Raw genomic sequence first — 13,309 nt, forward strand, 5'->3', positions numbered from 1 at the left:
ACCCTGATTAAAGCAACATGCATTGTAATAGCTATCCATATGTGTAAAATTGCACTGCTGTTCAACAACAGGCGAATAAACCGTAGCGATTATAATGATGTCTTTATAGAGAAATGCATGACTGCACTGTTTTCTGAGTAAAAAAAAAAACATCTTAAAGGTCAGATTACATCAATTATAATATAGCTTTACAGACATTTTTTTCATCTTGCTGTGTCAAAACATGCATATTCCTGGGGGTTCTTTGTTAGAATGTATCTTGAAATGACTCTATGACTTTTTTTTTTTTACTTCATAGTCAGTGTATTCCAAATGTAAATTCTGCAGTTGGTGGCCTTTACTGGTGTTTATCCCATGAAAGTGGCTGATTGACAGTTCAGTCTGATAATTCATCAAGTGTATCAGACTGTAGGTAAATCCCACGTCATCTCGACCCTACTTTGGAACAGGTAATTGGCGGCTGGAGTTTACAGCTGGGTATTATCGATCAGATTATTAGATGAAAGCACGGCACACGAGGGTGGATTAAAGCAATCCCAATTAGGATGTAAAAGAGCAATGAGCTCCACTTCTGTCACCTTTTCACAATATATTTCAAGCCCGCATGAGCCTGACAATAGATGGGGAAATCGTTTTAGCGATTTAGCGAGGGGTGTATCAAACATCATTAGCCTCTCGTATTGTGTTCTGGGGTACGGGCTATTTGTCTGCCCTCTGTGCGGGGTCACACTCTCGCTCTGGTTGCTGGTAATAACCCAGTACACCGTCTCTTGTGTTACCGCGTGTTCCGTGTTCTACCTGTATTCTAGTCTGCATACCTGCCGATGCCCTTATTCTCCATGTTCGGAAAGCTGTGTTTTGGGTTCAGCAAGCTGACTGTGTGGCCTGTCTGTCTGTTAAGTTCTGAGAAGAATCGTGACAGTGGATAACATTTCAAAATATCTTTTTTATTCAACAGGGACAATCCTGAAGTCCTTAGGACCAAAACTGAGCTGTGGGTATTTCAGAAACCCGATTTTATATTCTCTGTGCTGGGGACGCTGTGTTGAGGAGTTCTAAGGAGCAACGGTAACACTAGACTGACCATGCTGGCAATAAATCATCCTTTCTGCAGCTGCTTCTTATCAAGAACCATGGGAAGGGTTCATTAATCACTAGTATTGCTGTTGTTTAGAGTTGTTCTTAATGAAATATTCTGTGCACAGACTTTTCAAACAAATAGCAGCTTTGTTAAGCTGTTGAGGTGAACCGAACACCGCAGTGTTTTAACAGTATACACAACAGTCCACTTGCTTTGAGATAATCAGTAACACCGACCCGAAGGCAGAAGCGTGTGCACGCTCTTGCAGAAAAGCGTTTGAAAAGGGACGATGCGCATCTTCAATAAGGATTCCTTAAGTTTCCACCCAGATTTATTAAGAATGTATAGCTGGATTATTAAAAGGGCATACAATACATTGGCACACTGGTTTATTAAAATGTATCCTATTAATATTGTAATAAACAGTTTAAAATATAATTTGGTAAAAACTATTTTCATCCAATTTGCCTGCGTATATTTGCAGTATTGATTCACAGGTTGCTATAAGATCTGTCTTGTCTGTACAATGAGATCATTTACCAGAGGAACCCTCATGTTTTCTGTTCACATAGTCAGCTGGTAATCCAACAGCGCCCCTTGTGTTTGCGTTCTTACTGCAAGGTGAGGCTGGCTTCAAAAACATTTTCAATCACTTGGAAGTCCACAGCCTGAATTAACTTAAATGCACTTCAAGATAACTACCTCTATATATATATATATATAATTTTATTGAAACTGTGATTTATTTGTATTATTATTGTATTTAGTTTTTGTATCCACCGTGGTTTGTCTTTAGCGTCTATCCCCACCTAGGGGATGAAAAGTGTATTACAATTCAAATTAAATCATAAAAACAAGATCGATACGGGGCTCAAATATCTTCATGATCAAACCTTGTTCTCGTGTCACCTCACAATTCATTATTCATTCATTCACTTTTTTCATATTAATCCGTGCTGGGAATAACAAGTTTAATCGAAGTGTAAAATCTGTCAGCTCCAACCAATGCAAACATGCACCAGAAAAGACAGATTCAATATAATCTTCAGTCAATGCTGTGACTGCCATTCAGATTAATTAAAATACTGAAAATGGATCTGTGTGTTAAAGGGCGAGGATCATACATCTGAACTGCCAATACAAGCCAAGATTTTCCTGTGAAATAAAGCGATACAACATAGATCATTTTCACATTGAAGAACTTGGGCTCTCTGGATATATGAAGCAGTTTTAATGCAATCATAATTTTCCTCATAGTACATTAAATCAATACATGACATGTACTCACTACTGTACCGTAGCCACGGATTTCTGCCACGTCTGTACCATTGCAAAGCAGATCTGAAGGCTAAAGCAGCCATCCGTGCAATGATGGCTATGAAACGCTGCAGACACGTTGAGGTGAAGCAAGTCCTTACAAACAAAGCATTAACCTAATCGAGACATAACAAAAGCATGACCCAGCATGCGTCTTTATCACATAGAGACAATAACATTGCAACTGATGCCAGTTCATTACCTCGTTGGCTCAATGCTTTAACATCAGCCCTACCAAAGTGTATACTCCTGCAAGCACAGCTTCATAAAATGTATATGCATTTACATGTAATTGTTTATCGTTATCGCCATGCCTGTGTAACACTCACTCGACAGTCATACAGTAACATGAATGTATGTCTCAAGCACAGGTCTAGTTAATATATGTAATACGTGTATTATCAGGGGCGTGACGTCAGGGGCTTCAAGGTATTCTCTGCTAAGCAGCGAGCTAAGCAAAGCGCCAACAGATTTCGATTTGCAATGCTCGCTTACATGCCTGCGAAACGTACTCTAATGTTTTCATGAGAGCCTGCGATGCGACTAACCAATAGGCGATGTGCATTTTCTCCGCGGCAGTCCAATCATAAGTGAGCGGAGGCGGGACATAAACTGTTGAAAGTCTACCTGAGCTGAAAGTATTGAGTAATTTTAACCAATAGGAGTCAAGGATCTGGCCCTTGTTATACAGGTGTCCAATCATGAGTGAGAAGAGGCGGGACATAAATATACTGGTAGATATCTTATTGGTCCACAAGAGGGAGACAATGGGCTATAAAAAAAAAAAAGAAATATTTTAACTAAATCAAAATCGTGAGACATAATTTGCTGGTGACTTAATTAGGGTTACCATATGGCTCCAGAATAACCGGACGCTTTGAGACAGACCGGGATTTCAAAATTCCCCCTAAATTGAAAGTAATTCACGTATAAATGAGCTCCACCTTTGCTGAGATTAATCCTGCTGTGGTGGAATTGCTTGGGCGCAGCAAACAAGTCACACTGATCAGCTGCTTCTGATCAGATCTTAATGAACGAATAGCTAATTTATCGATAGAGCAACGAGATGATGATGCGATTGTATTTGCAGAATAATACGGGCGATTGAATTTTAACAAACAGAAAAAAATAGCGACTGGCTGCAATTCATTCTTAATACAGTTATTTGACGCGCATGCGGGTATTTAAGCACCATTATTAACTGTAGTTAACGATGGTTCATTTACACCTTCATTTATTTCAATTTAGGGGCAAGTTTGAAATCCCGTTCTGTCTCCCAGCGTCCGGTTAATCTGGAGCCACATGGTAACCCTAATTTAATACAATACAGACAACAATCCGCTTTGAAGTCCAGTGGGATGCATTGCAGTGGTTTCGTGCATGGCGCTGGCTGAAAAACGCAATTAAATGAATGCTTCAATGAATGGAACACCAGTTGAATTAGTGTAACATTCATTCCCAATCGTCTCGCTTTGCTGGCGGCTTTTAGTAACAGGTTTCGATACAAGGTAGCCATAAGTACTATACTGAAGCCGGTGTGCGCAAACTAGTCAATAAAATAGATTTATAGTTTGCGTGGGATGCTGGCGTCTCTAACTGAAATACACCCCTATAATAATGTTTGCTGTTTTTGTTTAGAATAATTCAACATGACATGCAGAAACATGATCTAATTTTATAATCTGATGAACCTAAGCAACCGATGGCAGCAGGCGCCAGCTGCTCAGTGAAACATGGTTTAAATGCAAGGTCGACTTCTGCCCATAAGGGCCCCGAGGACATGTGGGATTTGAACCGCGCGATTTATCCACCGTTTACATCTCTTTCTACACAGCTAAAGAAGTGCCTTTGTCTTAAACGTCCTGACATCAATACATACATACACACACACACACACACACACACACACACACACACACACACACACACACACACACACATATATATATATATATAGTGTATATCCAAAAGTAAAGATTCAGCAGGTCCTGTGGTAACGCGCAATGAACTCAATGCGTTTTTTAATAATGCACCAAAAATACACAACGTCACATTGAAAGCGTAAATTCAGCATTATGGAATGCTGTTGCTGGTCATTAGTCATGATTTAGTAAGGGCATTGTCTTCCTGTGATTGTTAATTCTCCAATAACAACCCGAATTTCCCCTCCATAAGCATATATCTTTGGTACTGAGTTAAGATAATATAATATAAACAGGGTTTTACTGGAGTACTTAGACTCCATGCCAAGTGCATCATTTCATTTTATAAACACATCCTCTGTTAAGATCTTTTTCCATTCAACATGTAAACATGTTTTTAAGACATCTGGGCAGATGTTGCATTATTAACTAATTTATATTTGAATAGTTGAAAATCTCCCTTGAAAGTGCTGCAGAACAGTAATAAAAACTAACGACTGTTTAATTTTCATCAAATGCATGCAGAGCAACAAATGTTAACTTGCATCCCCCTCCCACCCATCCCCAGCCTTTTTTTCTACCTAAAATGCAGTTACATGCACACAGAAATCCGTTTTCAGAACATCTATTTCACACAGGTAATCCACAGCGGTACTTGTATTCATTTCCAACTTGCTCTTTCTGTAGAGACAAGCATGAAGGAGAACAGCTGGGAACAGAGCAGGAATAAACAGTAAACAGTAAAAGGAAGCTGCTGCCCCCCAGTCAGGGCCCCATTTCCTCTAATCCTTCCACATTCTCACATAGCTACAAAAGAGAGAAAGAGGAGACAAACCCCCGCACACACACACACACACTATATATATACACATATATACATGTTTGTAAAATGCAGGGTCTTCACTCCTTCAAGGATATTTTTACTCCCAAGTATTTGTTTCGACCTTAATTGTTTAGTGTCTTGATTGTTTAACTCAAAGATTGAAGCCCAGCATTGTAAGATGTAAAGTGTGGTGTGAGGTGATTCACTGTTTGGCCCTGGATCTCGCCTTCTGGACCGATAGGAGCCACCCTCGTTTGAGGTGCGATCTCCGACGACGGTCAGAGGTCACCAAGGCCGGGTGATGGAGGACCACCGACCCCCCAGAAGGGACATACAGTTACAAAGGAGGTGGAGGAGAAAGACTTGCAGAGCAAGTGGAGGAAGGTGAGCCTGGACTATATAGGTTAGGGAACCAATAGAATTAGCGTAGCAAGCTGAGCCCCGCCCCTAGAACCACAGAAAGCCTATATATTATTATTGACACCTATATGCATTATGGAGGACAATCTTATTTACTGTAAATACATCACCACGCTATATATTTTCTGCATCTTTCTGTAAAGGTTCAAGATCTTATGGTTCAGTGTCAAACACTATCTGGAAGGAATACTTCAATTTCAACAATATAAAACCATTTGCTTAATACAATTATTTAACAGCCCTTGCTGCTAACCCTTAGAGCTGTTTTTAAAATGTACCAAATAACAAAACATACAACAGCTTTGAAAAAAAACATAACTACATGTATAGCACAGGCGCACAAAACTGTAAAAGCCAACGTAGATAGAATTAACAGCAGAATGTTTTTAAAATTTGCATTGTATTTCTGGGCTTTAGAATGGTCGCTGCAGGCTTAACGTTTCAGCAGGTGGGAGGCACTGATTGCTAAAAGAGCTTGGTGCAGCCAGCTGGCATGTGATGAAACCAATAGCCACATATCCGATCCAAAACAGTGAGTCAGTCATGCAATGGGAGCGCGTTACTTTCAATTGAACGGTATAATCACGGTACACACCCCTCTCTTCCAACACACACCAGTTTATTTTTTTACTCTGAAGGGGGCCAGCACATGAGATCATCCTGATGAAATGTTTAAAACAATAGCCACACAATTGCTTTAACTTGTGACTGGTTGTGTGTAACTTGACACACAGTGGAGTTGTTTGTTGTTTTTTTTTTCTTGTACCAGCCCTAATTGTATTAGTCCATTCCAGTAGTCAAAGGGTTAATGTAACTCACAATGTGACAGCAGTTCAGAAGACCGATTCTAATAATGTTGCAAAACACAAAAACCCCTTAGATTGAGCCTTAAACAAACTGGTGTGTTTCTAGTTTTAATCATTAGCAGATTATTTGTGTTTACTTGTGGTAAGCCAGCCAACATATTTTAATATATACAGAAAGATCCAAAGGGTAAGGAGAAGACCTCCATCATTATTATTATTTATTATTATTTATTTCTTAGCAGACATCAAACATGTAAGGGAATGCAAGCTGCTACTACCATGTAATTACCATGTAATTACATACCCCATAATCTATAAGCATCCCCCTGAAAGGTGTTCATTCATAATTAAATACATTTGAATTACAGACACTTATTGAAATTGTTACCCTCAGTTAAAGGATAATGGTAATGTCTTTAATAGTCATAAGAACTACAGGGGTGTGGCCAGTGTGCACTTTGTTTTTTTAATATCACTAAAGAGTCACAAAACGTTTTCTCTGTATTCTATAAATTTAAAACTGGGCCTATCAAGTCTCCTTTCTGCTGAAATGTGTTTATCAATAAAACATAACAGCTTATATCATGAGCGATAATTTGAATGACAAACAGTATAAAGTACCATCTCCCTTTTTTATTTTTATTTTACTCAAAAACTTCCCTCTTCAGCTTTTCACTTCGTATGATGCATGTGCTTGTTTTCCTTAGGCTGGGATGTTGTTATCATTTGTATGAACGCTAGGTAGAGGGGAAGAGGTGGGGGAGGAGGAGTGGAAAAAGCTGTGTATGCTTTGCTGATAATTTTAGACAGCCCGTTATTGAATAATCTGGTTGATGTGTATGATGTGTCTGGTTTACATCTGCCTGTCTACTATCCTTTCCTATCAACCTCACTTCAACAAAGATTTTTATAGTGTGTAAGAAAAACAGGCTCAATGTGTTTAGGCTTTCTTCACAGGAATGCATGGCGATAACCCCTGTGAAGGTAGTCATTCCAAGCATTCTTTAAAAGACTAAGCTAAAGCTGAGAGCCGTGTCTGACTACGTGAAGTGTGCTGTAGAGAATTCTGGAGTCACTGATATTTCAGAATACTTTTACAGTGAATGAGGTGATAACTTGTGCCCTGGCCATGCTTTAGTGACATGCCAAAGTCTCAAGGAAGGGGGGTTAGGGTCTAAACAGAAAAAAAAGAGGCTTCCTGGTCTTTTGCATGTAATCGTGGGCTAAAATATACCCCCCCCCCCCTCCCCCACACCCTGTTGTTCTGCACTCCTACAGAATGCTGCAGTAAAATATGAATATAAAGGGCCCCATATTTCAACACAATTTACTGTAAGGGGGCTTAAACCTATGAACTCGCCTGCCAGGAAATGCAATTTCCTCAGCTTGTGTTCCTTTGCGTATTTCAAGTTTATGTAATCAGTCCAGTTGGGAAAAACAAAGATACAACAGGTTTCACTTTGCTGTGAAACAGCATGTTATCATATTAAGCACTGCGTTTACCCCTTTATTTCAAATACATGCGGTTTCAATAGGAATTCTGCATAGGACTTTTACAGGGGATGAATCGGTAACCCGTGCCACAGCCATGCTTGTTTACAGAGTGACAGAATAATAAGGTTGCAAAGAAAGATCAATTATGTGTGCCTACAGCTGGGACTTCTATTAGAAATGTAGGCAAACAGCATCAAACTAAATCTGCAGATACAGACAGCTATACCCAGGGCGTGCAGTGGGTCTAAATGCCATACCAGTCTTGCCATTTCAGAATTCCATTAATTAGGGTCTAAACGGAGAAAAGATGTTTGGGGTGGATTCCTCATCTTTTGCATGTGATTGGTGGGCTAAAATGACAAACAGCCTGCCTCCAGTTCTGCATTCTTCGAAAATGGAAAGAATGTTGGAGTAGCCCCACTTTTGTGCGAGGATTCAGAGCAGTGGATATGAATGGCACCTTATCAACACAACTTCCTGCAAGTAGCGATAACAAAATTGTCTAACGGAATGCAATTTCCTCTGCTTTGTTTCAAGTTAAAATAAACTTCAGGCATTTCAATGTGAACTCCCACCAAAGCTGCAGTTTGTCAGCAAATTCTGTGGGCTTTTCTGAATTCTTCAGTCATTAAGCTTTCTTCCCCGTTGTATCTAAGAGATGTTATAAAGTAAAGTTTATCTAAACATACAGCTAGCCGTTTCAATCAGGTGGTTTGTAACCCTTTATTGGGCTGATTTTTTCTGTAACACACAGACTCTGCTCTTGTTTCCAGTGTACTTTGCCACTGCTTGGTAGAGTTTAGTGATTGTTCTACACTTGAGGTTTACGCTGTGTTTACAAACTCACAGTTAAATCTTTCTTATCTGTAGGGATTTGTAAACTACAAGTTCAAAAACAGTTTGTAGCAAGTTTACTAACACTGCTACACATTACCGGTACACCTCATATTTCTGAATACTATTGAGTCTTTTAACGTCACGCTGGGCAGCCAACACAACGCGATTATAATTTAAAGAAAATGTAACACGTTTTTGTTATTATCACCCATGCAGAACAAAACACAATGTATTTTATATATTCATATTGAAGGTGTGCAAAGTTGCTTTGAATCATTATAGTCTGACAAAAGCATGACACAGTTTAATAAATTACAAAACATTCATCCAATAAAATCTGTTATACATTACAAACATCAAACAATTACACACTTACATAAATAAATACAACACAATTAACAGTTCCTTATAGAGCCCATAAGTTATTAAGCAAATTGAATGCGGCAAAATGTACCACCAAAATGTTGAGTTCGAGCAGGAAATGTCAAATTAAACATTCAAACTTCCAACAAAGATTGGAACAACTTGCTGTAGTGTACGGTAGTCCATTTTCCTATCGCAAAACTCAACTGTGCTACTTAGCAATTTTTGTTTTAAAATAACACTATATGCAGTGGATATTAAAATGTAACCTGTTTTCTTGAGCAGCTGATTTGAGAAATTACCAAACTAAATATAAAAAACAATACCAATATGAGATAAGCTTATTGTAAGAAGATTGTCTCTATAGCTGTAGCTGATTTATAGTTTTCTCTGTGTTGGTGGAGGGGGTGTAGCTAATTCAGTAGCCTTTTAAACTCTGGAGGCCCCAGTTAGAACAATCTCTTGCATCCTCTGCATTAGATCAGGTGACTTCAAACATTAGTGCAAAATGGAGGGACTAACAACATGATTTTTAAAAGGGGCAAATTAAGAACTAGGTCGCGAAATGTTTTTAAAAGCGTGATTTAATGTAACCACGTCGCTTGAGTTGTATTTTTAAAGCGTCAACAGGTGAATACAAGACTTGTTTCATCGAAACCCTTTGAAAGCCACATACTTAGTGACCCAAATCAGCTTTTAGAAATCACTGTGCAACCTAGTTCTTATTTTGCCCCTTTTGAAAATCATGCTGTAAGTTCTGCCAGCCCTCCATTCTAACTTTAAACTGGGCTGTTTTCAATCTGCTACATGGAAACTAGCAGATGACTGAACTCAGGCTCAATATCAAATGGCAACATGGAATCCGTCCAAACAGCCCCCCACACACGCACAAGCACACACGCACACACAATGTGGTGCATTCCTGCTTGAAAGAGGCCCATGAGCGACTGAGAGGGTGCTTTCAAACCACTGGCTTTTGCTCACAGTGTTACTCTATTGAGCGCAATCGTCCACAAATTCCAAAAGTTCCCTTCCCCCAGTCCACTTCATGACGGGACTTGCACAGCACTCAAGCTTGGAAACACTTCGAAAGCAGCTCTCCCAAAGCGATGTTTAACACTGATAATGTTGACAATAAAAAAAAGTGTGGAAAGGTGTGTGCTCTTCAGCAAAGCCGAAAGGGAAGAAGCGTCGCAAGGAAACGGCGCGGTATTTACTGCATGCAGAAAGTTAACACCAAGACAGGTACGCACAAGTAGAGATCCAATTCCTGGTTTGTATGAATCACTGATTGAGGCGGGTAATCACAACGGCGTACATAACAAAGATCAGCATCAATGCTAGCGCTCCGGTAACCACTCCAACAATGTTTAAGATCTTGGCTGTTTGAGATGCTTCCACCGCTCGTGACATATCTCCAACTGAGACAGCGTTCTCCACCTAAACAAAGCACAGTGACATGTCATTGCAAATATATATATATATATATATATATATATATATATATATATATATATATATATATATATATATATATATATATATCTGTGATATTCTAAACATTAAGAGTATGTTAAGCATAATAGATGAGAAATTGTAAATGTGATGCAAAAAGTTACAAATATACAAAACCATGGAAATATTTTCATTTACTCCATTAATTTACTGTGCTCCCCAAAACAATTACAGCAATAGTAATAATAATAATAAAAATAACAATCTGTTACTTAATAAAAACATGATTTGTTCATTTAAATATTTAAAACATTCTCGATCTACCTTGCCCCAATTGAATAATAATAATAATAATAATAATAATAATAATAATAATAATAATAATAATAATAATAATGCAGAAACAGTAGATTGCGTTTATGTTTTTACACACATGTTAAATGAACATACAGAAGTACATTATAACATATGTTTAAAGTTCAACTTACCCTAATGGAATATATGACAGCGACGACTCCAAGAGGGAAACAGCAACACAGGAGATTTATTATTGACCAGAGCAGGTAGGTTTCTGCAGGTGGGGTTCTGTCTTTCACTTCCTCCATCATCAAATGCGATCTGTACTATTCTGCCACTTTTATGAGATCTGAGCCAAAATAATATTATGCCTTTGCTTTCAGGGTAATGGAACAACCTTTTTTTTTAAGTGGGCTGTCTGAGTATGTGATGGAGAGTTAGACAGAATCCAATCAGTAAAACTTTCCATATTTATTTATTTATTTATTTATTTATTTATTTATTTATTTATTTATTGTAGCAAGTTAATAAAAACGCACACGCACGCAGGCACGCACACAAACCCTTGAAACGTGTTTGTCACGCCTGATAGTGCCACCCTCTGCCCTGGTGTGTCATTCACTCTTGTCATTATCACACTGTTGTTAAATAAGTCACGTCACCAGTCAGTCATACCACGGATTTGCACTATTTTATAACATCACTGGAGACATAAAAGCATAACATTGGGAAGTTCGCATGTACGTTAGTTAAAAAAATACAGAATACAAATGTTCTGGTATGCTGTACCTCAATCCAGCATACAGCACTGCTTGGCAGTGTTGTGCGTTTTATATATGTGTTTTATGTATTGTAAACTCTAATGAATGACATGTTTTTTTTTTTTTTTTAATACGCGTTATTGTATTTAACTGTTACCTATTACGATACATTTCACGTTTCACAACAGAACGTGTATTTGTGTGTGTCAATGAAACGTACTATACCGAGTCATCTCTAGTGTGTCCAGTCACACACTACAGGTGTCCCACAATATGTAAAATATGTGTGTCACAACCGCACACGTGGTTTCCAAAATATAGCCTTTAATAACCGCAGTGAGAAAAGGGAAGATCAAGCGATAATGTGTTGTGGTCATGTTTGCCCTGGGGGTTTAATACAAATGAGAAGTTCCAATTTTCAAATTGAGGAACGGTGCATTCCGTGTCATTTAAATTGACCTCTTTTTTGATTGGAACTGAAACTATAATTGAAAGAAGTGCTTCTAGCGGGACATAACATGAGACATAACATAGCTTGCCCCCCCCCCCTCCTCTCCACTGTACAAGCTCTCATCAGCAGAAGAGAGGGTCGTGGAATAGCGATCGGAGGGCACCGTCACATACCCCACACATCTCTGCAAGCGGCGCTTCGCTGTGATGTCTTGATCAGAAACCACGTCAAACATGCTCCGCACGATCTTCCGATGCCCTCTGTCTTAAATACACAGCATAAAGTAGCGCAGCCATGTTTCTCAGGGTTACTGAGTGAAATGGCTGTGATCCATCTGTCGTATTTATAGCCAGGTAAGTAGGTGTCGGTGGAATACAATCAAGTAGTGTGCGCAACGTTATATAAAAACGCTGTTTACATTCTGAAACTGGGCAGCAGTGTGGAGTAGTGGTTAAGGCTCTGGACTCTTGACCGGAGGGTTGTGGGTTCAATCCCCAGTGGGGGACACTGCTGTTGTACCCTTGAGCAAGGTACTTTACCTAGATTGCTCCAGTAAAAACCCAACTGTATAAATGGGTAATTGTATGTAAAAATAATGTGATATCTGTATAATGTGAAATAATGTATAATGTGATATGTTGTAACAATTGTAAGTCGCCCTGGATAAGGGCGTCTGCTAAGAAATAAATAATAATAATAATAATCTGATGTCTTACTAGCGACACTACAAGTATTGGTATATAGAAACGAGTCCCAAGATACTGGATTGGTACTGACTGTAATATAATAATAGTAATTGCTTGTACAAACACAAGACTGTTAGATACTATTATAAACTTACATGTGGTCTCCAAAGGTGGGCCTATGAAGCAACCTTTTTGTTTTATGGTGAAAGAATGTTGTAGTTAATAATTAATTATTACTGTCGTGAGAAGGTAATTCTGAAAGTTATAAGAACGAAATGTACTGACTCTCGCTCACATTCTAGAATGGCACGTCATAATGACGCATTGGAAGAGGGCGAGGTTGTGCCGCAGCAATCGGAACTGTGTTCAGATCGGTTAAATGCTCGCTGTCTTTTCAATATTGAGACTTTCCAAATAATAATAATAATAATAATAATAATAATAATAATAATAATAATAATAATAATAATAATAATAATAATAAAACACGTACCAAATAATATTTATTTAAAAAGAAAGACAAGCTTTAATGTTTTTACAGCACATAACTCGTTTATTTAAAACGACATGTGTTATTAAAGACATGTGGTTTAAAA

At 38.5% G+C, this 13,309-nt stretch overlaps 1 long non-coding RNA gene across 1 annotated transcript; it reads right to left on the minus strand.

The window, feature by feature from the left end:
* Positions 1-8,976: 8,976 nt before the first annotated feature.
* On the minus strand, positions 8,977-12,093 carry LOC117397264 (uncharacterized). The gene is made up of 2 exons (XR_004543793.3): positions 11,007-12,093; positions 8,977-10,503 (listed from the first exon to the last, which is right to left on the minus strand). It is a non-coding gene; the product is annotated as an uncharacterized LOC117397264 (long non-coding RNA).
* Between the last annotated feature and the right edge of the window lie 1,216 nt (positions 12,094-13,309).

The sequence above is a fragment of the Acipenser ruthenus genome, chromosome 40, assembly GCF_902713425.1.
Source record: "Acipenser ruthenus chromosome 40, fAciRut3.2 maternal haplotype, whole genome shotgun sequence".
Classification (NCBI taxonomy): domain Eukaryota; kingdom Metazoa; phylum Chordata; class Actinopteri; order Acipenseriformes; family Acipenseridae; genus Acipenser; species Acipenser ruthenus.